This window comes from Cimex lectularius, unplaced genomic scaffold (genome assembly GCF_000648675.2).
Source record: "Cimex lectularius strain Harlan isolate CLEC.00 unplaced genomic scaffold, Clec_2.1 scaffold126, whole genome shotgun sequence".
NCBI lineage: Eukaryota > Metazoa > Arthropoda > Insecta > Hemiptera > Cimicidae > Cimex > Cimex lectularius.
Genome location: NW_019392705.1, coordinates 1017208 through 1044985, shown reverse-complemented (window position 1 = coordinate 1044985; position 27778 = coordinate 1017208). Strand labels below are relative to the sequence as shown.

General features: G+C 34.8%; 1 long non-coding RNA gene and 1 other non-coding gene across 2 annotated transcripts in view; one reads left to right on the top strand and one right to left on the bottom strand.

The window, feature by feature from the left end:
- LOC106674248 overlaps positions 1-27778 on the bottom strand; it is a 162067-nt gene that overhangs the window by 109083 nt on the left and 25206 nt on the right. The window lies entirely within an intron of this gene.
- Trnah-aug lies at positions 1614-1686 on the top strand. The gene has a single exon. It is a non-coding gene; the product is annotated as a tRNA-His (tRNA).

Below are 27778 nucleotides of genomic sequence, written 5' to 3'. Positions count from 1 at the left end.
ATAGGCACTAGGTTGCCCTTGAAGGATTTGACTTCGTAGAAGAGGGGATCATCCTCACCCGATTAAGAATAGGTCATGCGAGTTTGACACTCTGGCACCTAATTTCAGGACAGTACTTTTTTAGGGACAAAGTTGGCTCGATCCTACCTAATTAAAAAGTGCGATTGCTTGGTTCCATATAGATAGCACGTAGGAATGCCATTCCATATAAGAATCGTGCTTGACAGATTTTTGTAAAAAACAGGATTGTTTTATTATGAATGGAGTGGTGTGTCCCTAGCGTGTGTTGAAAATGAACGTATTTATTAGAGTAAATGTCTGGTGTGAAATGGTCACTGGCGGAATATTGAGTATCAACCTACCCTCAATTATGTTAGCTATGTAATATGTGTAAAGCATGATCAAGGAATATCGAGTACTGCATCATCTTAATTGAGTGAAAGGTATGAATTTAACATTGATGGGAGTGTGAATGGTTTTGGATTTAGGAACTTTGCTGAAATGATCTAGCTGTTGAAAGCATTCGGTACCCAACCTAAAACCATGTGTACATGCACACTACTTTCCAAAATTCAAATTTTCTTGGCCCAGTTGGTCCCAGGTTTTTCTCCCGATTTACAATTAATAATTAAAATAAATAGACTCATTTTTATTTGGCTAATTGATGTTCCATATAACTTACTCCGGCATATAAGTTGATTTATTTATCTAGGTGGCGGAGGACATGATTTGAGATTTCCTGGATCCTTCGAGTGCGACACGGATACGGGGGAGGGCCGAGGGCGCCGTAAGACCGTTAAATCCGTATTATAGACTATTAACCAGAGTTATTACTGCTATATTACACCGCAGGGTCGGGAGTTAAGATTTCCGTAGGCGGGGGTCGGGGAAAATTTATTCATCCCCAAGATTTTACTTCCCTGAGTGGTGGAGGTTGTAATTAACGACTTTCCTCGGTGGAGATTCCCAGATTTTAATGGGCCGGCCGTTTCGGGGGGGAAAAGGGATTCTGGAGACCTCTTAGTTTTGACAAATAACCACCCTCCCCCCGGCCGCAATTCTCCGCTTCTCTCCCTATAACCGGGTTTGTATCTAACTCGGAATCTGCGGAATCCTTGCGCCGCCCCGCCCCCAGAGCCAAGAGGATTTAGACCGAAAATTTCAGACCCGGGGTTAGGACTTTTGATTCATGGTACCGCACTAACTATTTTAGACAAAGTTGATATTCAACCACCCTCTCCTATATCTTTCCCTCGCCACCGCTTTGTTATAATTATTCACTTCGTGCTTCTAATAACTTGAAAATTTATTGTTTCTCATATAATATACAGGATCCAGGATAAACCAGAAAAAAATTGGGCTATAGTACATCCTAAGTAGAGTAAAATGCAACCTACCGAACTGTTCTATCTCAATTCGGTCAAAAGTTACGAATTTGCTAGTTTTCGTGGTCCGCTTGACCAATCTTTCAATTAAATAAGGTTTCTAGTTGAGATAAAAAGTCAGTGTCATGAGCGGGATTCGAACCCAACACACCATTGAAAAATGGCAAAAAGGAGGGAAAATTTAAAAGGTGGGGTTGAGATGGAAAGTTAGTGTCCAAGTGGATCGAGGTCACGATAGCTCAAGTGGTAGAGCAGCGGCGTATGTAGCCGAAGGTCGTGGGTTCGAATCCCGCTCGTGACACTGACTTTTTTATCTCAACTAAAATACCTTAATTAACTGAAAGATATTAATTGGTCAAGCAGACCACGAAACTAGTGAATTTTTCTGTATGTTCGGAAAAATCCCAGTTCCTCTCTCCGAAACGTTGGAAGGGTTTTAGGTTGTTCAAAAAATAAAATTAGAGATGTACTCCGGACTTACAATTTTAAGCCGTATCGCTTTGATCTTGGCCAGGGACTTAGGGACTGTGATTATGACAGGTGACTAACGTTCCTTGCAAGAATGTCGATTTGGGGGGCTGAAGAAGTCCTTCTTCCATACATTTAATGGACTGATGAATCCGAGTTCACCTGTAACGGCATTTTAAACCTTTGGAATGTTCGAACGCGGCCAGAGGAAAATCCGAGAATTTCAAACTCTTGTCATCATCAGGTGGTTCACAGTATCAACGTTTAGTGTGGACTTCTCGCAAAATAAATTATTTGGGCCTTATTTCTACAAAAATAATTTAAATGGTGCTTGGTTTCTCAATTTTTTGAGGGAAGTTTTACCAAGATGTACTACCTCTGCAACGACAAAGAATGATTCTCCAGTTTGATGGATGCCCCGCACACAATTTTCTCCTGGTGAGACAGGTGAGTCCAGGATAGGTGGATATGACCTGATGGAACGATCTGTCGGCCTCCTCTATAACCTGATTTAACTATATTTGACTATTTTCTGTTGGACCATTTAAAAAACGTATCTACGCCAATCCAGCAACCTGAGTTGAAGATCTGATAGAAGGAGAGAAAAGGCTTATCAATCCATCTCTCCTGACTCTATCGCTCTGAGCACAGTTGAAGAGTGGTTAAAAAGAAAAAAATCTTTGCATCTTTAGGCAAGGCAGGCAGTTCGAACATGAAATTTGATTAATAAAGAGCAAACGAAATGACTTTGTCTTTTTACTATAACTTTATCATCTTTGACAAATTTAAAATCCGATTGCACATTTGTTTTCACCGTAACGCATCTTTTAAAAAAATCTGTCATATATCGGGTCGTATTTGAAGCTTTCAAGTTGAACTGGGCTTGAGGTATAATGTATAATGTATAATGCCAAGGCCAACCGTGGGAAACTGACCCTGTTACTCGAATACAACAGATTTTAAAAGAGTGCCGCACGAAGAAAAACATTTTCTTTATCCTGTCAACGTTTCGATCTTTATTGAGATCATCTTCAGGGCTCAAAGTGTTTGTTTTCTGTGTAATTGTGGTGAGAGGGGCACTCTCAACACGACACGCAAAAATGGCACAATTACACAGAAGACAAACACTTTGAGCCCTGAAGATGATCTCAATAAAGATCGAAACGTTGGCACGATAAAGAAAATGTTTTTCTGAAACCTACATCCCACCAGCCCGCATCTCACGATTTCTGTATAATTCACTAATCACCACACACCTTATTATAAAGATTATTTTTGTGTTGATATTTTATTCAATTACTTTGTCTAATAAGGCAAGATTTTTCCAATAGTTGATATTAAATAGGCTCGATAGAAAGACGCCCCTGTTTGGTGTTATGAGTAGGGGTTTGTTTGCATTCGGTTCTGTTTGCGTTACCTCTGATAACTTGTAATATTAGCCTTGCAAACAACTCTGAGAGCATAGGAATTTCTGATATACCTGTTGATTGACATGATTTATTTACATCTCAAACTCCCACCAGTCCTATTCGTTAGTTAACAAAGAATCGAAATATTCCCCGAAGAAATAATACAACAGAAAAGGATATTTTTTCTCTATTGATAAAATATAGCAACGACTGACTAGTCGAGGAAAAAAACATATTCATCAGGCAACTTACAAATTATAATTTTTTGACTGAAACTCAGTCATTCAAGCAATGTGAGAACATTAAAAACCCAACAGAAAATTAGTTTAGGGTCAAAAATCGCTTTCTGGTCATATAAATTGCTTGGGGTTTACGCTTGAACGTTTCGAGTTTTGTTTCCTTACATTTTTACCAATTGAAAAAGGTTTTATATTTTCAATTTGATATTAAAGAAACAAACGAATTTTTTGTAACCAAATCCTTCTTAGTTTCTGAGACCGCGTGTTAACAACGGGGAGATACTCAGAAAATAATATATAAAAGTTAGTAGGATAGAGGAAAGAGAGAGAGAGAGAGAGCGAGAGAGAGAGAGAGAGAGAGAGAGAGAGAGAGAGAGAGAGAGAGAGAGAGAGAGAGAGAGAGGGAGAGAGAGAGAGAGGGTGAGAGAGAAAGGGAGAGGAAGAGGGAGAGGGAGAGGGTGAGGAAGAGGGTGAGAGGGAGAGAGGGAGAGAGAGAGAGAGAGAGAGAGAGAGAGAGAGAGGGATAGGGAGGGGGAAGGAAGAGAGATAGAGGCAAAACTGGAAAATTTTATATTCCACCATCTAGGTTTTTTAAAGTTCTATATGCTTTGTCCGTCTAATTGTCTCTCTATCTTTCTTTTGACTCTATTTCTCTCTCTCTATCTCTCTCATTCCGTTTCTTTTTTCTATCTATCCTACTATCTCTCCTTACGTTATGCAGGATAACAGACAGAATTTGGAAATTTTATATTTAACTTAGTTATTTTAAGTTCTAAATGCTCTGTCCGTCGAGCTTTCTTTTTGATTTTCTCCACCGAATCCGATAAATATAGTAAGAAATGTAGAACAATTTGTAAATGTAAAAGGCGAAATGGAGAAAAACCAGGGAGATTCGATCCACTTTCACGGCTGTACGATTATGCTAAACCATCATGACTTGTAATTAATGCAAAACTAATGAACTTTGCGCCGTGTAATTTATTAGCTCTAATTCTTTCCTTTCTCACTTTTTCTATCTCTCCCACACACACACGCGCGCGTGCGTGATGAATTATTACGTATGTGAACTAGTATAATGTATGGTGATTAGTGACCGTTAGTCGATAATTACTCAGAAATCGTGAGATGCGGTCTGGTGTGATGTAGGTTTCAGAAAAACAATTTCTTTATCGTGACAACGTTTCGATCTTTATTGAGATCATCTTCCGGGCCTGGGATTTACAAACATTGTTTAACTTTAACAAATACACGTAGGATGTGGAAAAAATGAATTTATTTTTTGCATTGTATAAATTCACTTTTTTCTACATCCTTCGTGTCTTTGTTAAATTTAAACAATGTTTGTAAATCCCAGGCCTTGAAGATGATCTCAATAAAGACCGAAACGTTGGCACGATAAAGAAAACGTTCTTCTGAAACCTACATCACACCAGACCGCATCTCACGATTTCTGAATAACTAGTATAATGTATTAAACAGATTCCAATCTGGGTACAGACAGAATCAGTCAAATAGTGTTAATAAATTGTTGCATGAAATTCCGAAATATATGGAAAACAGTGAAGTAACTGTGCTTACTGTGGTCGAATTTAGTCACGCAGTGTGCACCATGATTTACTGATAGCGAGTTTGAGATGTATGATCTTTTTTCAAAATGTACTAGAATGGCCAATTTAAAAAAATAGACTTCAATAAGACAGAACCATGAATAATACAATTTCTTGATGAGTAAAATTAAAAACTTCTGTACCACAAGGTTCTACTTTATCCGCTATACTATTCACACTATATATAAACGGGGTTTCTGAAAATTTTGAGAAATGTTCTTTTAATATGTATGCGGATGATTTGAACTAGTTTCGTCTAAACTGGATATCATAAACGATGGTGGAATAATAATGGGTACAAACTGAACCCAGCAAAATGTAAAGCTAGTCAAGGTGTAAATGAGTAAATGTGTAAAATGTAAAAAAATCGTGTCAAAAACACGGATTTTTACCGGAAAATTTTCCAAAAATTTTAGCCATTGAGATTCAAAATACCCTTACCTGGCATAATCTAGTTTATACAGTTACTAGCGAAATAAATTCAGGTCTTTATAATTTTAAAAAATGGTTAAAATTGAAAACATTTAAAATTAAAAATCAATTGTTTAAGAAGTTGATTACTAATTTCAACTAAGTTACTGTTTACCTGTGATGTCTAATTATTACTGACTAATTATTGAAACAAGTACAAATATTTGTCAATAAATATATACGTTATGTTTTTGACCAATCGTGTACGATTCAAGAATGAAAAATAAATGTGTTGAGGACATACCAAGAGTACTTAACCTTAAATATGTTCAATGAGGAGTTAAAAACGACTCAACGAAATCTGTACGAAAAAATAAAAATACTTTATCGAGCAGCTTTGAAAAGAAAAATTGAGTGAAAAACGAAAAATTCCAAAATTGTAATTCCAATATGCAGAACCAAAAAATACAAAAACTCTTTTCTTATGAAAACTTATGAAACGTTTAATAAATAACCAAAAGAAATTAAACAACTGGAAAAAGATAATCCATTCAAAATTAACATAAAAAATAATTACTTCAAATTTTACGATGGTTGAAATTCATGTGCTTATTTTATTTGCAATATTAGTCTTATTCATCACTTTTGTACGGCATTTTCTTCATTTAATTTTAATTTTTTTCTCACGAATATTTCTTTAAATTATTGTGTTTTTTATTATTATGTTCTAGCACACGTTTCGCTTGTCAATAATATTGTTAGTTATTACAGTGTATTTTAATTTACGTAGGCTAATGAATATTATTTATTGTAATGTAAAGTAGATTATTTAATGTATTCCTCTCCCCGTAGACTAGACATAGGTAGATAAACGGATAGATAGATACATAGATAGATAGGGAGAGAGAGAGATATATAGAGGTAGATAGATAGATAGATAGATAGATAGATAGATAGATAGATAGATAGATAGAGAGAGAGAGAGAGAGAGAGAGAGAGAGATNGACAGTGAGAGAGAGAGAGAGGGGGAGAGAGAGAGGGAGAGAGAGAGAGAGAGAGAGAGAGAGAGAGTGTGAGTGAGAAAGGAAAGAATTAATAGCTAATAAATTACACGGCGCAAAGTTCATTAGTTTTGCAATAACTACAAGTCGTGATGGTTTAGCACAATTGTACAGCCGTGAAAGTTAATCAAAGAAAGAGGGAGAGAGAGAGAAAGAGAGAGGGAGAGAGAAAGAGAGAGAGAGAAAGGAAATGATTAATAGCTAATAAATTACACGGCGCAAAGTTCATTAGTTTTGCAATAACTACAAGTCATGATGGTTTAGCATAATCGTACAGCCTTGAAAAGGGATCAAATCTCCCTGGTTTTTCTTCATTTCTCCTTTTACATTTATAAATTATTCTATATTTCCTACTACTTTTATCAGATTCGGTCGGGAAAAACAAAAAGAAAACTCGAGAGAAAAACAGACGGACAGAGCATTTAGAACTAAAAAAAAAAAAAACCTAAGTGGTCCAATATAATATTTTTAAGTTTTGTCTCTTATCCTACATAACTTAAGGAGAGATAGTTCGATACATAAATAGATAGAGTGAGAGGGACATAGTGAGTGAGAGAGAGAGAGAAAAAGAGAGAAAGAGAGATTTTCGCGTGACTGTGTGGTTTAAAATCGAAAAACTTATCCACACTTTAAATATTGCATTAAAAATAGAATGCGGTTGAAAAAATGTATGTTTTGGTAAAGCTTTTGGTAAAGCCTTCTAATTTGACGTTCCATAATGTAATAGGAAAAGGGAGGCGGGAGTTGATGGTAACGTTGAGGAAGGGTTCCTTGTAAAGAGGAACAGAGTAAAATAATTTCCTGGAGAGAAGGAGAAGGCCGAGGAGGAGTAATGATTTATGTGCAACAAGGAGGGCTGGAAGAAGTGAGAGGGAACGAGTGGGAAGTTAAAGTCGGCGGGGTCGGGGGTAAAACAACTTGGCTGAGTTCTCCAGGAGGCCGGGGAGGGGCCTGCCGGGGGTGCGGGGCGGCCGGGGGCGGTCGGGGGCGACATGTGTCTCAAGGGTTGCTGCCAGCATGGCGGCCACGTCACATTGTCCAACAAACCGCCAAGTTATGGCATATTTTAATTAATCCACCGCCTCCCCGAACCTCCCTCGGCTCCTCCTAGACCTCGTTTTCAGTCTAGCACCCCTCCTCCGGCACTACCACGGCACAAAGTTTTAATTGAAGGGTATTCCGGGCTGGTGGATCATTTTATTAATTATTGTTGGGAACTCCCAGGGGCCGGGCTAAGTCTAACCCAGAGAATTATTAATAAGAAAACTTTGGATGGGATCCCAGTTACCGGGGAGGGGGAGGACTGTCAGTATTGGCTGAGGTTTTGTGTCGATCCCTACCCAACAATATTAGGAAGTAAATTGCGGACATTGTTCTGACATTAATTTATCTACGTAATACCATAAACGATAAACCGCTCCTTGTACCGTTATATGGGTTACGAGTGATCGCCCCAGGATTAACTGAAGATTATCGATCAATATCAACCGACTTGCAAAACCCATCACAACTAAATGCACACTTTCACATCAAATCTGACACTCTTACTTTAATTCTGCAAAGAATTACAAAATTTACTAAGTAGAATAAGAAATAACACCATATATATCTCAAAATGATGAACATGATATATTTATGTTTTAAAGTTTTTTAAAAATTCACTATTTTTCGTGGTCCGCTTGACCAATTAATATCATTCAATTAATTAAGGTTTTTAAGTTGAGATAAAAAAAGTCAGTGTCACGAGCGGGATTCGAACCCACGACCTTCGGCTTGATACGCCGCTGCTCTATTACTTGAGCTATCGTGACCTCGATCCACTCGGGCACTAACTTCCCATCTCAACCCCACTTTTTCAATTTTCCCTCTTTTTTGCCATTTTTCAAATGTCGTGTAATCTATTTGATTCTCGGCGACAAATGAAATGGCCACGGAGAGCTTTAGTGAAGTGTACTTCATTTTAATTCATTAAATTCACTATTTTTCGTGGTCCGCTTGACCAATTAATAACATTCAATTAATTAAGGTTTTTAAGTTGAGATAAAAAATGGCAAAAAGGATGGAAAATTCAAAAGGTGGGGTTGAGATGGGAAGTTAGTGTCCGAGTGGATCCAAGTCACGATAGCTCAAGTGGTAAAGCAACGGCGTATCAAGCCGAAGGTCGTGGGTCGAATCCCGCTCGTGACACTGACTTTTTTATCTCAACTTAAAAACCTTAATTAATTGAATGTTTTTTCAAAATTTTAATCATAAATAGTCAAACAAATTATAAAATTAATGGCTAGGTAAGACAAAGAAACTGCCCAAATATGCTGGATTAGTGTGGATAAAATTTCCTCCAGGTGTCGAGATCCAGACGATGGGATTGATTGAATTTAGGGGAAAGGCATTGAATCGTTCTAATCAAATAAATGTGCAAACCAAAATCACGACCCCATTTAACATATAGATTGACATGCTGTAATTTGTCATTGGCGTTTGTACGTTTGAAATGGCAAGGTACGGTTTTGGCGTTGTGGGGGGGGGGGGTTTGCCTCGGTATTAGTGTTATTGTTGTGATGATGAAGACCCCCCCTCCTTCATCACCTACTCCGTCAATTCGATTTAATCAAATCCTTTGTGCGCCAATCAGTCAGTTTGAATTGATTCGTGTTCTATCCCTGCCGCGGTACAAGCAAGCAATCAGATCCAACCCAGTTGTGCCGCTGTCCATTCATAAATTTATCGGCCTCCTGTATTACTAATCTCCTGAATACACAGACAATACCTTTTATATATTATATACGATCGAACTGGGGAACCACTGCTTTATGGTTACTGGATTATCGGGTAAACAGCCTAGCCGTCATTACTGCCCTTTTAAAGAGCCCTAATCTTTCATTTATTAACTTTATTTTGATTATTTGATATCTTTCATAATCTCGTGATGCAAGAAAAAAATCTGTCAACTAGTTTATTATTCATTATTCTCCATTTTACAGTTTTATTATGTTTTTTAAGTTTATTTACTTTTTATTTTTATTTGCTGTGCATTGCACCTTCATTCAATTAGCTAGCAAATTAGAATGTTTGTTGGTAATATATTGTTAAAAATATGTTGAAAAAAATATTGAAAAAGAGAGAGAGAGAGAGGGAGAGAGAGAGAGAGAGAGAGAGAGAGAGAGAGAGAGAAAGAGAGAGAGGGGGGAGAGAAAGAAGAGAAGATGGATAGAAAAAAAATGGTAGAGGTAGTGAGGCGGACAAACAGACAAAAACAGACAGTAAAAAATGAGAGGGAAACAGAAAGAAAAAGAGATATGGTGGCACAGAAGAGAGGAGAAGAGAGATAGAAAGAAAAAGAGAGAGAGAGTGATATGACACATACAGACAGAGAGATAGAGACGGAGTGAATGCAAGAGAGAAATTGCTAAAGATAGTGAGACCGACAAACAGACTGATAGACAGAGGCGGACAGACAAATTAAAAAAAAGCGGACAGTAAAAAAGAGAGAGAGAGAGGGAGAGAAGGGTTTAGTGAGTGAAAGAGAGAGTGAGAGAGAGACACTTTTGGATGTTTATGAAACTTGGAATACACGAGCGAATTGCGTGAGGGATGGTAAAAGAGAAAACGAAAAGAGAGAAACAGACTGATAGACAGAAGCAGACAGACAAATTAAAAAAACGGACAGTAAAAAAAGGAGATAGGGAGAGAGAGAGAGAGAGAGAGAGAGAGAGAGAGAGAGGAGAAGATCGAGAGAAAAAAAGAAAGTGGTAGAGGTAGTGAGGCGGACAAACAGACAATAAAAAAATGAGAGAGAAGTGAGATAGAAAAAGAAAGAAAGTGAGATATGGCGGCACAGAGGAGTGGAGAAGAGAGATAGAAGAAAAAGAGAAAGAGAGTGATATGGCACATACAGACAGACAGAGAGATAGAGAGGGAGTGAGTGAAAGAGAGAGTGAGAGAGAGACACTTTTGGAGGTTTATGAAACTTGGAATACACGAGCGAATTGCGTGAGGGATGGTAAAAAAGAAAACGAAAAGAGAGAAACGTGACCGACAAACAGACTGATAGACAGAAGCAGACAGACAAATTAAAAAAACGGACAGTAAAAAAAGGAGATAGGGAGAGAGAGAGAGAGAGAGAGAGTGAGAGAGAGAGAGAGAGAGAGAGAGAGCGAGAGCGAGAGAGGGAGGATTTCTGTAGGTTTATGAAAGTCGAAATAACAGGAGCGAATTACATGAGGATAGTAAAAGAGAAAAAGAAAAGAGAAATAGGTCGTGAATGGTGAGGAGTGAGTGAGAGAAGAATTAGTAGCTAATAAATTACACGGCGCAATGTTCATTAATTTTGCAATAACTACAAGTAATGAAGGTTTAGCACAGTCGTACTGCCGTGAAACTGGATCGAATCTGTCCATTTTTTTCTTAATTTATCCTTTTAAGTTTACAAATTGTTTTATATTTCCTAATAATTTTATCGGATTCGGAGGATTTCTTATGGAGGTTTGGATGTTTTTATGAAACTTGAAATAACGGGAGCGAATCCCATCGTAGACAAAAGAGATATTGTGATATCCGTGTCGGTTTGTTGGGCACAAAAATGGAACATCAAGGTATTTTCTTAGGATTATGGTAGAAAAAAAAACTGTAACCCCAGTGTTATAAAACAGAGTTTTAGTTGTAAGGGGTAAGCTAAGTATCGAGCTTTTTTTTATCGTAATATCAATTCTTCGCGTTTTAGTCCTGTGACAATGTCCCGTCAAAAGGTTGTCGGCTTTCTACGTAACGTACCATGTTCGCACTTAAGAGAAGGAATTTATGAATAATTAATTCACTACTTTCGTGGTCCGCTTGACCAATTAATACATGACAATTAATTAAGGTTTATAGTTGAGATGAAAAACCTTAATTAATTGTCATTTATGAATAATGGAGAAGGGATATTTTTGGAAAGTGACGATTATGTGGGTGGATTTTCCTGCGTATTATTTATCAAGGCGCCAGTAAAGTGGAATGTGGAAGGTTTTGAGTAGAAACCACATCCACAGGGGTCGCAATGTTATTGTGGTCGTTTGAGACTGGGATGGGAGTTCAGTTGTGTAAACCTAGTAAAGTATGGAACTACCTTTAGAAACACCACTCGAAATGGTCGGTCAGTGAGGGTGAGTAAAGTGAGAGACAGTAGGGGAAGGTTAATCTTTAGCAGCAACAGCAAGCTTGGTGCCAAACTCGTTCAACAGTTTCGGTATGGTTAGGAAAGCCTCCAGAACAGAACAACCCCAGCTCTAAGATGTCTACCATGCGTTGATACTGTCGGACAGACAAGTGGTAGTTGCAAAAATCAAGTTGATGGTCAGGAAAATATAATTTTAATAAGAACTTTCCTAAATTTTTCCTTAACATAGAGTCGATTTATTTGGATACACTAACCTTGTTTCTAACCTATACGGATGAAGATTGTACGAAGAACAAAATATATTAGGTAAAGAGTATGATGTCCGTTGTGGGATTTTAGAAGTAATACAGTCCTAACCGGATTTTTTTTTGTTTGGAAATGTATCGTAAAAAGAACGTCAGTTTGATAGTTAGGGTTAAGGTTGTATTTTGAGGATGGTGGGTCAGGTGTATTCAGCAGGTAAAGTGTCAACGTCCGAACTCTACCCTGAGGCACACCAGATACCTTAACGCCGACCCTTTAATGACTAGAAACGGACAGTCAGGAACCTGCGAAGGACTGGGTTGTAAAGAGAAAGCTGTCTTTGAGCAAAAACAACAAGCAACAAAACTGCCAACACTCAAGAGAGGCAGGATTAAGGTTGACACATGGCATGGCATTCCGAGTACATCCAATAATCGACCAAACCTGTATTAAAAATCGATGTTTTTTCGCTTCAGTTCAAATTTTTTTTCAGTATGTATGTCGTACCAAAACAAGTGTTAATATTTGTCAATGATCAAATCTTAAGTCTTGACTAACGGTCAGTTTTGTTTGTCTAAAATATTTGGCACGGCAGCCAGTTGCCTTAAGATAAATAGCTAATCCTACTAAAACTTAATTAATTAGTGTTTGAATGATTAACGCCCAACTTGGCCAAAATTATTTGTGTTCTCAAATGAAATAATGAAATATTGACTTAGTACCAGGCTGTCTCGGGATTTGTAACATTCGATTCTATTAAGCAGAATAATTGTGAAGATATTGAATAGGGTTCTAGGAAAAAATGTATAGAACCTCGGCATGAATAATTTGGAAAATAAATAAATAAAATATTTGGGAATCAATTGTTTCTAATGAAAAAGGATTTGTGAGTAAATGAAAGACTAACTAAAAAATAAATATCTGCTAGAATAAAAGTGTTAAATATATGGAGATATGGTATATACTTGTATTTTGGGAAGTATTATATTATACAAGTTTAACAGACCCTTCTGGATACGTCAGGACGTATCAGGTGTAAAACCCTGCTGTACGATATGACCATGGATATGTCATAAGAGGAAATACATACTGGGATTGTTTCATGTGCATTTTGCTAGATCAAAGAAACACCGGGAATAAACACCAAAATATGATAATATTTGCACCCAAGGAAACTGACTTAACATCAGACATATAGTATTTACGTGAAAAACAGTTGGGTCTTACTAGTCTCGCTGTTTTTCGTTTTAAAGTTGGAAAGAGAAGCTAATAGACCATTGTAGTGACTAGAGACGTCAGGACATATTAGAAAAACCTGTCATACAATATGACCATGGATATGTCAGAATATGAAATACACAATGGGATTGTTTCATGTGAATTTTGCTAGATTAAAGAAACACCTTGAATAAACACCAAAATATAATAATACAATCAACCAAGGAAAACGACTTAAGATCAGACATATAGTATTTACGTAAAAAACCGTTGGGTGTTACTAGTCTCGCTGTTTTTCGTTTTAAAGTTGGAAAGAGAAGCTAATAGACCATTGTAGTGACTTGAGACGTCAGGACGTCATTGGTATAAAAACCTGTCATACAATATGACCATGGATATGTCAGAAGAGGAAGTACATAGTGGGATTGTTTTATGTGTATTTTGCTAGATTAAAGAAACAACTGGAATCAACACCAAAATATGATTATACAATCACCCAAGGAAAACGACTTAACACCTGACATATAGTATTTACGCGAAAAACGTTGGGTGTTACTAGTTTCGCTGTTTTTCGTTTTAAAGTTGGAAAGAGAAGCTAATAGACCATTCTAGTGACTAGAGACGTCAGGACGTATTAGAAAAACCTGTCATACAATATGACCATTGATATGTCAGAAGAGGAAATACATACTGGGATTGATTTATGGGCATTTTGCTTGATTAAACAAACACCTTGAATAAACACCAAAATATAATAATACAATCACCCAAGGAAAACGACTTAAGATCAGACATATAGTATTTACGTAAAAAACCGTTGGGTATTACTAGTCTCGCTGTTTTTCGTTTTAAAGTTGGAAACAGAAGCTAATAGACCATTGTAGTGACTTGAGACGTCAGGACGTCTTTGGTATAAAAACCTGCCATACAATATGACCATGGTTATGTCAGAAGAAGAAGTACATAGTGGGATTGTTTTATGTGTATTTTGCTAGATTAAAAAAACACCTGGAATAAACACCAAAATATGATAATACAATCACCCAAGGAAAACGACTTAACACCTGACATATAGTATTTAGTGAAAAACCGTTGGGTGTTAATAGTCTCGCTGTTTTTCGTTTTAACGTTGGAAAGAGAAGCTAATAAACCATTGTAGTGACTAGAGACGTCAGGACATATTAGAAAAACACCTTGAATAAACACCAAAATATAATAATACAATACAATCACCCAAGGAAAACGACTTAACATCAGACATATAGTATTTACGTAAAAAACCGCTGGGTCTTACTAGAATCACCGTTTTTTTCGTTTTTTACATCAGTCAGCTAGTATTTCAAAACAAAGTTGTATTTATCAATTCTCATGATTGATCATTAGGTAAATAAACGTGTCGGATTTGTGATAAACAAAATAACAAGTAATTGTTGCGTGTTTGGGCGAAGTGGCCGGCCGAGGGAGAGCTTTGCTTTGTAAACATCCCGGACCTCGTCTCGTCCTGTTTATACCACGTGGAAGAAGCGATTTGCAGTTGGCCACCTTTAATCAAAACAGGACGAAATCTCTAAAACCGCTTTAATTCGTCTGTTTGCTTCCAGTCGGACGTCAAATTGCTAACAACCGTCGAGTTGATAACATTCACTTTTAATCCTCATACCGAGATTATTTCTTACCTCTTATCTAAGTAAGTGAAATTATATTGTACAATTTTTATAAGTGAAATAAATATTTTATTAATTTATATAAATGAATAAGTGATAAAATCTGTTTATTAGGGGAAATAGTGAACGGCGCAATTGAGCGACATTTCGTGACGACAGAAGTGTAATGCGGGTTTAGCCTAACGTCTCATCATTTCGTATATCATTTTCAGTTTTGACTGTTTGTCTAAAACAAAAAAATTGTTAAATATGATGCTTGATTTTTATTTTTAAAAAAATTGAGCACTTTATTTATAACTTTTTGAAAATAAAGATAGTTTTTGATTGAATATATTGACTATAATGACTAGATTCTCGTAGATACAATGAGGGCTTTACGATTGAAAACTTTGTACAAATAAATTTAGTTTTCAGTTTTAAATGCCTCTGGGAAAGAAAACTCAAGTTGTTTAAGGCCGAGTGAGTGATGGTCTGGTAAAACGAAGCCCCTTTTCGATTTGTCTCCCCTTTAATTTGTTCCGAAGCCGCAACTTAATACGTCGTTGGTTTTTGGAGGGAGGCGAAGTTTTATTCGTGGAGAGGGCGGCGGTCTGGCCTTTCCCTCCGGTTTTACAACGGCGTACGATTTGTTTTCCCCGAGGTCCGAACTTCGAAGCGGTTTTAAAGGCTCGGTTGACTAACCAGGCGGTTGCCAAGGTATACATCAGCCCCTGGGAACTTGCACAGTTTATTGAACATGTATTTGTAAGGTGAGCCCCACCCCACCTTGTTTCCATGACGACCACCCTCCCAAGGAGCTTTGGCAAAGGTCTAACCCTAAGAATAAATCATCGTTTACGTCTATTCTTTGTAACGACGTCAGATCAACCACCAAATTGTTTAGACTGCCATAGTTAACCTGGTGACTTTGTATTACAGTGCTATATTAAAATATAATATCTGTAAAATTTTTAAACGTATTACAAAATAATAAAACAACCCTGACACAAAAAGACAAAGAAACCACCCAGTGGTGACCTTTATACTAGTCACTGCCCAATAGGGTAAATCTTCCGGAAATAATCCTGGATAATGAGCTGAATGAAAATGAATGGATTTTTTCTCACTTTACGACATCTTTCATATAATCAATAGTTTTAAACATCTTATATATGAGTGCAATAAAATATGCCCTTGAGTTCCTAGAGAAAGGGTTTGCCACTCCATAAAAAGCTTGCATATTGTTTAAGAAAGCACTTGAGCACCATTTTTTTCAATTAAAGGGAGGTTACTATACCAAAAAAAAAAAAAAAATTGAACATCTCTACTACATTGTAATCATTATGTCTAACCACATGTAACTTTTCGTTTAACTTAAATACTTTCATAAATAAATAATGACAAAGATTGACGTCTTTGAGATCAAGGATGTGATCCAAGAATGACAATTATTTCACTACTGCCAAGTCTGATCCCAAAAAATAAATATTACACAGCTGGTCGATCGCGACTGATATAATTGCAAAATGGTTCCAGTCAAATGGTAATAAGAAGGTTTCTCAAGGCCACTATTGGTCATAGGTTTACAGAAAGTGTCGTCAACATACATGAAGAGAACTCTGTCGTGATCGATAGGAATGTCTTCAGTGTATAATGAATAGAGAATCGGACCAAGGATGTTGCCTTGGGGAACACCGGGCAGAATCGATCTTCGAGATGTTCCGATTCGTACTTGAACTAATACCGGACTGAAAGGATGAGGTAATTCAAAGGAATAATTGAATGTTTTTTTGTCCTAAAACTCCCTTTAATTTCCAAAGATCAATTTGTCACACTTGATCAAAAGCTTGGCTAAAATCTAACAAAATACCTGAGCAAATTCTTTTCTTTCCATAAAGCTAAATTTTACGTAAAAAATTATTTCTAAACATCTCGATTGTAATAAATATGCCTAACCACCTGCGAGTTTTGGCAAAACGACAAACAGTTAAGAAGAAAATAATTAGATAAATGCTCCAGTTTAATGTGAAATAACAAAATAAATAAACTTATAGACAATATGGATTTTTATGAAATTTGGACGGTTTCTTGAATGGTAGAAAATGTATAACTTTAAAGGTATAATAATTAGATTGGGTTGATCCATCACAAGGGGACTAAACTTCACAAAAATCTCAGAATATTTCTTCCATTTTGAATCACAAGAGAGATCGCCCTGTTTTATTTTTTGTATATTTTGCTAAACAATAGATTCTAATTTTGACAATATATTAATATATATGTTTTTACAATTTTTATTGTTTTGCCAGCCCAAAGCAAAAAGGTTGTGTATAAGGAAAGTGTTTAACGTAAAAATCTCAAACTCCAAAAGATTTGAATCTTTGAATAATTCTTTTTATATTTTTATTTTATCAATACTAAATATTATGTGGAATCAATTTTATTCTTTAAAACAATTGAAATCTCTACAGGAAACCTTTTTTAAAATTTTTTATCGCAAAGGGAAAATAGAAAGTTTGGCCCACCTTGACTTACATTCCAAATTTAACCTTTTCAGCTGATTTCCGGTGCATTTGTCCCGATCTTTAAGGGTACAAATTTGTTGAGTTGCATTACCAATTATGAACAACCTGACGTATTTGCCGAAACATAAAAAAATAAAAATAAAGATAGACGAGAAATTTAGCGTCAGTTAAGTTAAGAACGAAGAAAACTGTTCAAATACAGTCATTTTTTTATCATTTTTTTATCCATTGCAAAATTGAATAGCTAGATTTTTTCAGTGATTAATTTTAGTTTGATTGTTTTTCTGTCTGACTATTCAATCAATAAAGAAATAGAAAGGGTAAACAACTCTACTAAAAAGAAGAATAAAATGTTACACACCATGGGGGAAGGAAAAATAATCTCGAATCATTTCTTGTAAGATATTTATAATTTTGTTATCAATAAATCTATGTTAATAGCAATGAGAAACTAAAGGTTATTACTCATAAGTTAAGAAAAAGTAATTTCTGGCGGGGGAAAAGAAAGAAAGACTAAGTTGATACAAGAGAAACCAAAAAAGAAAAACCCATCAAATGCCTGAACAATTCCTTCAAGTAATCTTTAAAATAAAAACAAAAACTTTATGAAGACAAAATATTCTTTTAAGAAAACAAACCAGAAAGAAAAAGAGCCGTCAAATGCCTGAACAATTGCTTAAAGTAAGAGAAACTTTAGAATAAAAACCAAAACTTTATGAAGACAAAATATTCTCTAAAGGAAACTAACCAGAAAGAAAAAGAGCCGTCAGATGCGTGAACAATTGCTTAATGTAAGAAAAAGTAGTTTCTGGCGGGGGAAAAAAAGAAAGAGGAAGTTACAAGAGAAAACAAAAAAGAAAAAACCGTCAAATGCCTGAACAATTCCTTCAAGTAATCTTTAGAATAACAATCAAAACTTTTTTTAGACAAAATATTCTCTACATGAAACAAACCAGAAAGAAAAAAACCGTCAAACGCTTGAACAATTCTTTCAACTAATCTTTAGAATAAAAACCAAAACTTTATTTAGACAAAATATTCTCTAAAGGAAACTAACCAGAAGAAAAAGGGCCGTCAAATGCCTGAACTATTGCTTAAAGTAAGAAAAAGTAGTTTCTGGCGGGGGAGAAAAAGAAAGAGGAAGTAGTTACAAGAGAAAACAAAAAAAGAAAAAAACCGTCAAATGCCTGAACAATTCCTTCAAGTAATCTTTAGAATAAAAACCAAAACTTTATTTAGACAAAATATTCTCTAAAGGGAACAAACAAGAAAGAAAAAGTGACGTGAAATGCATGAAAAATTCCTCCTTAAAAGAAAAATTTTTCGAAAAACCAAAAGTAAACCTTACGAAAAAACGTACTCATGTGCATACATCCAAAAATAAATTAACAAAACAGGGTTTGGGGAAGAAGGGAACTTCTTTTACCTCACGTGTACCCTCTTATGTTTTTGGAACTTTGCTTGAAATTGTTTTCATAATTCATTGTAAAATGTCTGATACTGTCTTATTCTATCTTCATGGATTCTTTCGCTAGGAACCAGCAAGTCCTTGCCCAATAAACCAACATTAATGTAATTTTTTTGTCAGTATTTGACAAAACGGGAGTTTGTGGTAATTCCACCATATATTATATATATACACACATATGCTATAATTTTGTGACACCATGCTTAGGGATGTGCGAAAATCGATATTTGAGCATCGATACTTTTTTGATAGCAGCTTCCCATTTTTCTGGGCAAATTACCTACGCTACCTACCTACATTAAATTTAATTACTTATTACTTGAAAATTGCAGGATTTGGTGCATTATAAGACTATGTAAAGGTGAAAAACCAATTTATTTGAATTTAAAAAAAGCAGTTAGAACGAACGAACCAAGAAATAAAAAACTACAATTATTTTAAAACCACAGAAAAAGTTCAACTGTGTTCCTTGAGCCACATCTTATACGAATTTGTATAATTTAAACAAAGTTTATAATTACCAGGATCTGAAGATGATCACAATAAAGTTCGAAACGTTGGAACGTAAAAAAAATTGTTTTTCTAAACCTACGTCACACCAGACCGCAACTCACGATCTCTAAATAATCATTAATTAACGGTCACTAAATACTCCAGACGATACACAATTTTCAAAGAATTGCAAGACCCCTGCCTCTTGTTTATTTAGAAAAAAAAAGGGAGAAGGTAAGTAGGAGGAAGAGGTAGAAAGCCCATAACGCGTCGTACTTAATTTCGCGGAATTAACCTCCAGCTTCAAAAGCTGCGGGAAAATTAAAAATCTATCGATAGTCTTGAAACTATCGATAGTACCTATCGACTATCTCCCATCCCTCCCATGCTTTAGTAGACTGTAAAATCAACGTAAATTAAAATCGTTTAAGTTGTTCTGCCCAGTTTGATGGTTTGTGGTAAACAGAAGTGCCAACCTTTTTTTGGATTTTTCTACTCTTAAAGAAGCAACTTGACGTTTCAATCAGTAAAACCCACTGCCTAAGTCGTTTTACTGAAAGGTAATAAAATTAATTACCATCAGAAGCGAAATCATAAGTAGTAAAGTTTTGGCTGAATTGATAGGTACTTGATCACTTGGTGTCTCCCTGGTTTTCGTTTTATATAAACGGGCTTTCGATTCAGGACTTCTTCTGTTCCTTATATGAAAGAGACCAGCAGACACCATGAGCTTTTATTGTTTATTTAGGATTGAAAGGTTTTGAATGTTAACTTTAACTTCTGGTTTTTATTATTAAGTTCTGACGTGAATCTGACAGCGAAGATGGTTGAGGGTATCATCAGGTTCAAACAAGAAGTTATCTCTTCAAGAATAAGGATGTAAAGGAAGACGTTGTGTTCTAGTTTTAGTAAATTGGCCTTTCTTTTGTTAGACTTTCCTCAGGTCTTCTGCCGGTGGAAGACGTTCTCGCAATATCGATGCCGTCGTCCTTTTCCTCCGAGGGCGAAGAGACGAGGGTTGCTTGGTGACGCTTCCTGGTAACCAAGGATACGTGACGTCACCTGTCATCTTCCTCCAAGATGGCCGCCTCCGAGACGGTGAATCGTTACTTGCCATGAAAGTGGGGGTGAAGGAAGCCTGCTCAATCGATCCGCCGCCCCCAGAAGAACCCACCGCCCCCGCCGCCACTACCACACGGCAACCCTCGAAACGGCCGTCTTATATCTTACGCCCACCTTTCCTCCTTCCCAAACGGACAAGTCTTAGAAAAAAAAATTACAAATTTTTTTTAAATAAAAAAAGCATAAAAACTTTTTTCTTAGAGAATATATGAGAAACTTAATATTTTAAACTAAACAAATTTTTTTAAACACTAAAAACCTGTTAAACATCTTTTTTTCTCTTTTAACTTATTACTTTTACAAAAGTATGAAAAATGTAACAAGCACAAATGACAGTGTTCAGTAATATTGATGAACAGGTAAAAAGTCTCACCTACTTTTTTTTAATCGCTGTTCATAAAAAAATTGTAAAAAACACACCCGATGATAAGAACGTTATTACTTAGTCCCACTAAATATACAATTATACAGGGTGTAGCAAGCTCCCTTGAGATATTAACATTATTTTTTAAATTTAATGTCTAAATTTGTTAGCATTTGATAAATATGTGAGCTTATTTGCAACCCAAAACTTATTATTTATTAGTGATTATTTAGCTAATAAATAGGAAGAAAAAGGAAATAGCAAAGCTAAGTATCTTAACATCACATAAAAAAAACTATATCATGGACGAAGAAAAACTCTCCCAGCTAATGAATAGCATACTAACCAAATTCAAAATAGGTATGAGCACAGATACAAAAAGACAGTTTGAAAAATTTGCAATCAGACTAGAGAATAACATAAATGAAAATAACAAAAATATGGCTGCGAAGGGAAAAAGCTTAATGCATTAGAACAGGGGTCGGCAACCTGCGGCCCTTTGCAGCTTTTTGCGCGGCTTTAGGAAAAATCAACAAACTTGGAGCGTGAGCGTGCCGAAATGTGGCCGGTGACAAAAATGCGCGCTAACAGAAGCATAGTGGGAAACCTATTTTACCCTAAATTAAAAGAAAATTCTTCACATTTTGAGTATTTTTCACTAGCACTTGATGAAAGCAACGATATAACTAGCACCGCTCAATTGTTGATTTTTATCCGTGGAATTGATAAACAATTTTCTGTAACAGAAAAAATTGCTGCGTTAAAAAGCCTCCATGGGAATACAAGAGGTGAAGATATATTTTTGCAACTATTAGATGTTTTCAATATGTACGATCTCAAGTGGGAAAAATTAAAAAATGTGACAACTGACGGTGCAAAGAACATGACGGGTCACAATACTGGTTTGGTAGGCATGATTAATAAAAAATTGAAATAATTAAATATTACACAGCCTCCTCTACAACTTCAATTCTATTATCCATCAACATGCACTTTGCGCAAAAGCTGTAAATTTGAAAAATGTTATGAATGTAGAAAATTGAAATAATATACCAGAATTATCAAATTTTAAATGGATAAGCGAGTTAGCTTTTTTCGTGGACATTACAACTTACCTCAATAAATTAAATATAACACTACATGGCAAAGGAAAGTTAATCAACGAGCTATTTACAGAAATCAAAAGTTTTCAGCTTAAAATAAAATTGTTTATTTCTCAACTTGAAAAGAATAATTATTGTCATTTTCCTACTTTGCAATCGTTTTTAACCAAACACGACAAACAGTGTTCTTCGAATATTTTTATTGAGTCACTAAAAGTACTGGATGAAAATTTTCGTCATCGGTTTCAAGATTTTTATGCAAAAGACATGGACATATTAATATTTGAAAATCCTTTAAAATTTGATATTGTAAAAGCACCAGACAATTTACAACTAGAGTTAATTGATTTGCAATCTAACAATGCATATAAAAATAATTTTGATGAAAATAATTTAATTGCATTTTATTCAAATCTACCAGAAAACAAATTGCCCAATTTAAGAAATTTTGCAAAATCAATGATTTGTATTTTTTCAAGCACCTATTTATGTGAACAAACATTTTCAAGAATGAATTTCATAAAATCAAAATATAGAACGAGGTTGGATGGAAATTTACAAAACTTGTTGAGGATCTCAGTATCCCAAACACAACCGGACTTAAATGTATTATCAAATATTCAAGAACAAAAAGCGCATTGAATTTTAATGAATGAATAAAATGAAAGATAAACTATTTTCCTTAATATTTTATATGTTTTATATTTACATATTTATATATTTTATATTTACATATTTATACATATGTAATTGGAATTGTATTTTCTTTTTTTTCCCCTTTTAAGAATTGTAACATTTTTGTTCTCTGACCTTATTGTTATTATAGCATGTCATTAAAAAATAAATTTTTTCTATATTTATTTTTAATAATATTTATACTCGTATATAATATAAAAGCAATATTTAAGTTACATTTGAATGTGCGGCCCGCATAAAAAAATTTATTTTGAAAATGGCCCGCCGTCCGAAAAAGGTTGACGACCCCTGCATTAGAAAGTCTGAATAAAAGGAAAAATATTATAATTTTCAACGTGAAAGAAATATGCAATAAAAGAAGAACTAAACAACTTGTCATAATATTGCTAAGAGAGAAGCTTAAAGTCAACTTGATGGAAGAAGAATTAGATTTCGTCGGACGTCTCGGACAGGCTAAAGAGGGACAAATAAAGCCAATAGTGATCGGATTAAAGACGTCAGGAAAAAGATAATCATACTAAAAAATAAAAAGAATCTAAATGGTAGCGAAATCACCATTGCAGACGATGTGAAATCGAGAGGGAGAGAGAGAGAGAGAGAGAGAGAGAGAGAGAGAGAGTGAGAGAGAGAGAGAGAGAGAGAGAGAGGGAGGGAGAGTTAGAGAATTAGGGAGCAAATGCCAGAAATGAAGAAGGCCAGAGAGGAGGGAAAATAGCTTTTTTCATCTCAGATCGAGTAATAAAAGAAAAGCCGAAAAGGAAAAGAGAAATAACGAACTCACCAACCCCAACGAAGCAAAATGCAACAACAAAAAAAGATATGAAATTAATAGGCCAAAAAAGTGAAAATCAAAATTCAATTAAGGCATTAAAACATAGCTTCTAAGGAAAGACCCGAAACTGAAAATGGAAACAACTCGCGAATAATTAAAAATTGTAAGGATAGAATAGTTTCCCAAAACTGGTCTCCGAGGGAAACTGACACACATCCTCCCACTCCCAACTCAAATTCAGCAACAAAAACAATTTAAAAATTGGAAAATTGGAAAATTAAATGTAAGATCGTTAAGAAATGAAAATAAACTGGGAATTAGAAAATGCAATGAATGAAAAAGACAAAGATATCCTAGGAATATGCGAGGTTCGGCTAGGAGGAGTAAAAATTTTAAAACTCAAATCAGGGTACAAATTTGCATATTCAGGTAAACAATTTGGTAGCCGTGGAGTTGGATTTCTAATAAATACAAAAATAATTATACTCACAAGAGATAAGACAGCTTGGGGGGAAAAGGGAGAGGCCTTCGCTCTAAACAGGTCCGGTTTATAAATGACTATGACATGGAAGAAGAAGAAGAAGAAAGTGAAGGAAAAAAGAAGAAGAAAAAACTAAAAGAAAATCAATAATTTTTTTCTCTGTTTCAATTATGTACATATTATAAACCAATAAAAAAGGCTCATTTATTTATTATTTATTTGGCTGATAATTCCAGGTCTTTTTCAAATTTATGATAGTTAATTTTTCAATAATTTGTTCTTTTTAAATGGCTCTTTCGATAATATTCAAATTGTCCTAATAATGGCACTCTCAACACGACACGCAAGAATGGCACAATTACACAGAAGACAAACACTTTGAGCCCTGAAGATGATCTCAATAAAGATCGAAACGTTGGCACGATAAAGAAAATGTTTTTCTGGAACCTATATCACACCAGACCGCATCTCACAATTTCTGAATAATTGACCTAATAATATTAAATTATGTAATATTAATATTAAATATTTTAGCTCAAAACAGTAAAAATATATTCAACATAGACAAACTTTGATTAAAATTTTTCCAGTTATCGCTTATTTTTGATTAGACTAGAACTTACATATTTAAATTTTTGATATCAAATTTTTTTTAAAATGTTAAAACATGATAGTTAATGTATATTCTAGCTATCGATAAAAAAAGTCTCAGAACAAGACATATTAGCCCAAATTCTTTTGGGTAAGGAAAAGAAATACTCGAAAAAGCACCCAATAGGAAAAAAAAGAATCCTTATCAACAGAAAAAGACTGAAAATACATTTTATGCTCCAGTAAATGAGAAAATGCACGTAAATACTGACGAACTGCTAAAAAGTCCCACCCACTTTTTTCAAATCGCTGTTCATCAAAAAACTGTAAAAAACACACCCGATGATGAGAACTTTATTAATTAGTTCTTCTAAATAATAATTTTGTAAATATACAGGGTGTAGCACGCTCCCATAAAACATTAACATTAAAAATTATAGCTAAATTTGTTAACACTTTTATAAAATGTGAGCCTATTTGAATCTCAAAACTATGGTTATTTGACTGATAATTTACAGACCTGGTCTTTTTCAAAATTTTGATAATTAATTTTTCAATAATTTGATTTATTTTAAAATTGCTATTTGGATAATATAATATTCAAATTGTCTTAAGCTAATATTAAATATTTTAGCTCAGAACATTCTGTAAAAATATATTCAACATGGACAAAATTTGATTAAATTATTTTTTGCATAAAACCAAGGTTTTTTGGTATTTGATTTACCTTAATTCTGGATAAAATAAATCCTGTCAAAGCTACCATTTGAAATAAAATGTAGCAATTTTTGGAAATTTTGCCAATCTTTAGGATTTTTTTGTTTTGAGATTCTTCAAAAATCTTTCAAAAAATTTACCTGGAATTGCTGTGCTTAATGATTACTCCGAGGAAATACAGGGTGGACCATCTGCACATTTTTACAACTTTTGTTATTGAAATTATAAAAAATACAAAAAAAAAAAAAAAATTGGAAGAGTTAAACTTATGTATGGTGAATCTCGAGGAACTACCTGTCAAGAAAACTTTTTCTCAGCGAACTTTTAAGCAATTGTTTTTTAAATTCAATCTGTTTTTCTTACTATGAAAGATACCAAAAGACACCATGAGCTTTTATTGTTCATTTAGAATTAAAGGCTTTGAAAGTTAAATTTAACTCCTAGTATTAATTACGGTTTTCAGTTGAGACAAAAAGTCAATGGCACGAGCGGGATTTGAACCCACGATCTTCGGCTTGATACGCCGGTTGAGATGGGAAGTTGATGTCCGAGTGGATCGAGGTCAAGATAGCTCAAGTGGTAGAGCAGCGGCGTATCAAGCCGAACATCGTGGGTTCGAATCCCGCTCGTGCCATTGACTTTTTTGTCTCAACTGAAAACCTTAATTAATTGTAAGATATTAATTGGTCAACCGGACCACGAAACTAGTGAATTGATTAACTCCTAGTGTTTATTAGTAAGTTTTGACTTGAATCTCACGGGGAAGGCGATTGAAGGTCACCAGGTTCAATCAAGACGTTGTCTCCTCAGGAGGAAGGATTTCCCTTGAGACATTAACATTTTGTTTAAAATTTAATGTTATTTTATATATTACCAACTCCACGGTTCATATCTTCTCTATTGATAAGTTGAAAAATTCCAAGTTCTCCGTGGCTGAAGACCTTTATTCAATTTAGTAAATTACATGGGCGTTTCGGGCTCCTGGTCCATCATCAGGAACTAAACATAGAGAAATCTCATGGTATAATTCCCAATCTGAAGGCACACCCATTAGTAATTTCCAATTTTTTTAAATAAAATTATTTATACCTTGACTTTGCGAATGATACATATATATTATTTTTCTACCCCCTTTATTTCCTGAGGGGAATGTCGTAAAAATCCCCTCAACAAACAAAACATAATAAATATGTATCATTCGCATAGTCCAGGTATTTTTATTTTAAAAAAATCGGAAATTACTGATGGGTGTGTCTTCAGATTGGGAATTATACCATGAGATTTCTCTATTTTTATTTTCTGATGATGGGCCAGGAGCCCGAAACGCCATGTAATTTACTAAATTGAATAAAGGTTTTCAACCACGGAACTTGGAATTTTTCGACATATCAATAGATAAAATTTAATGGTTTAATGTGTTAAGGCTTCTATGATCTTATTTGAAACCCAAAACTTTGATTATTTGACTGATAATCGACATTCCTGGCCTTTTTCAAAATTACGATAGTTAATTTTTCAATAATTTGAGTTCTTTTAAAATGTGTATTTCGACAGAATAATATTCAAATTGTCCTAACCTAATATTAAATATTCTAGCCCAAAAGGTTCAGTAAAAATGTATTCACGATGGACAAACTTTGACCAAAAATTTTCTAGTTATCGTTTATTTTTCATTAGAAAATAATTTACATATTTACATTTTTGATATCAAGTTCATAAATTGTGACAAACTGTTTATGAAAATGATATAGCTAGTCATCGATAAAAAAAGGCTCAGAACAAAACATATTAGCGCAATTTTGGGGAATGCAAACAAAAGAAATACTCGAAAAACCACCCCATCGGAGAAAGGAGAATCCTTATCAACAGAAAGGGACTGAAAATCCATTTAATCATCCAGTAAAATACCACTTAAAAACATTTAGAAAATGAGACAGAATGGACATAATACATTCCTTTGGAAATGTCAGGAAATAACAAGGAAAATGCGATGGAAAGCCATTTCTGAATTGATCCCTCGACACCGTACTCGTGAAAAGAATTCTGTACATTTCTATATAGTTCGTTAATTAATTAAGGATTTTAGTTAAGATAAAAAAGTCAATGTCACGAGCGGGATTCGAACCCACGACCGTCGGCTAGGTCCACCGCTACTCTACCACGTATTGTACCTAGGCGAAGGTCGTGGGTTCGAATCCCGCTCGTGGCATTAATTTTTTTATCTCAACTAAAAACCTTAATTAACTGAAAGATATCAATTGGTCAAGCGGACCACGAAAACTAGTGAATTGTTCGTTAATTTGGACAAACCAGTGTTGAAAATGATATAGAAAAGTATCGTCAAAACGAAAAATATGCCCAAATCTTTTGTGATATGCAAGTAAAAAAAAAAAAATACTAAAAAAATGCTATGGTACCAAAGAAAGCCATTTCTGAACGAACACCTCGACTCATGAGAAAAATTCGGTACCTTAATAAAGAAATGAAAAATCTTTCAGTAAAATCAACAGTACAGTTCGGCCAAAATATAGAAAACAATATATATCAAATTGTACACAGGACATCTCTTGAAAAATATCAAATAAATTTGTAATTTGTCACTTCTGTT